This window comes from Ictidomys tridecemlineatus, chromosome 11 (genome assembly GCF_052094955.1).
Source record: "Ictidomys tridecemlineatus isolate mIctTri1 chromosome 11, mIctTri1.hap1, whole genome shotgun sequence".
NCBI classification, from domain to species: Eukaryota; Metazoa; Chordata; class Mammalia; order Rodentia; family Sciuridae; genus Ictidomys; species Ictidomys tridecemlineatus.
In genome coordinates, this window is record NC_135487.1 from 26,553,621 (window position 1) to 26,555,015 (window position 1,395).

The window sequence follows — 1,395 nt, forward strand, 5'->3', positions numbered from 1 at the left end:
CGCACTCTCCCAGAAGCCCTCGCGGCGGAGAAGCTGAGCACGTGACGATTCCTTCTTGGGCGGGAACGCAATTGGCCCATCTCGGGAGGCGGGAATTTTAAGTTTCAAAAGCAAACTTGTGACTACTTCATAGGTAGACCTTGGCGCTCCACCTCCAAGTTACACCCCCAGCCCTTTATATTTCATAACGAAAACTTAACTGTCAGCATATAATTGTTGGCACAGTTTTAAAGGCTTTTTGGCCACTGTTATTATTTCTGTTTCTACGTTTGAAATTCATTATAATCAATAAAGCTGTTTCTACTCTTGGGGGCGGGGGGAAGCAAACTAATGAGTTTTTTCACTTTCCAAGGCTTTTTGTTGCTCCGTTATTAGTAATTGTAAGTGGAGATAATCCAAATGCATGGCAATAGTGAATCATTTAGTCGATTATTGGATGGATTGTGGTTATTAGTATACTATTTGCAAACTATGGCAAATAAAAAAAATTTAATTTTGTGACAGGGGATCGAAACTAGGATCTCGCGCATACTGGGGAAGCTCTACCACTGAGCTACGCCCCTAACTCTAAAACCTGACTTTTAGACGAAAAAGCAGGATGCAAAATTGTGCTTAAACTGCGATTACTTTGGCATTTGGAAATATGAAGGAATGAAGAGATGGAAATGCAATCATATGTGGTAGCACATGGGTAAATCACTAGCATATTTTCCCTCTATTTCCTCAACTTTATGTGAAACTGTCATTTCTCCATTTATTTATTTACTTTTTTCAGTATTGGGGACTGAACTCAGGGCCTCGTGTATGCAAGGCAAACATTCTACCCCTCAGTTACACCCCCAGCACTTTTTTAAAAAAATACTTTTTAGTTGTTGTTGGACTTTTATTCTATTTATTTGTATGTGGTGCTGAGAATCTAACCCAGTGCCTCACGCATGCTAGGCAAGGGCGCTTATCACTGAGCCCAACCCCAGCCCCCTCAGCACTTTTTATTCTTTATTTTGAGACATGGTTTAAATTGCTTAGGGCCTCGCTAATTTGGTGGGGCTGGCCTCGAACGCACGGCTCCATTTAATTTTAAAAAATACTTTTTTAAACCTGGAAATAATTGATGTCTTCTTCGGAAATCGTCCCCAACCCTTTACTCAGGGGTCAAGAGATGACTCCCATTTTGCAGTAGTCAAAACTGAGGTTCAGCAAAAGTGATCCCTCCATCCCATTCAAATAGCAAAGTAGACGCAGTGTAGGAACTTGAACCTTGTTTTCCCTGCTCCGGAAAGTACAGGACGAACCAATGAACAGGAGGCTTGGGAAGCCAAGAACAGGAGGTTTGAAGCCGGCTGTTTGGAATGAAATCCGCGCGCTGATGGCCCCACCCCACTCGGAAGCCCCGCC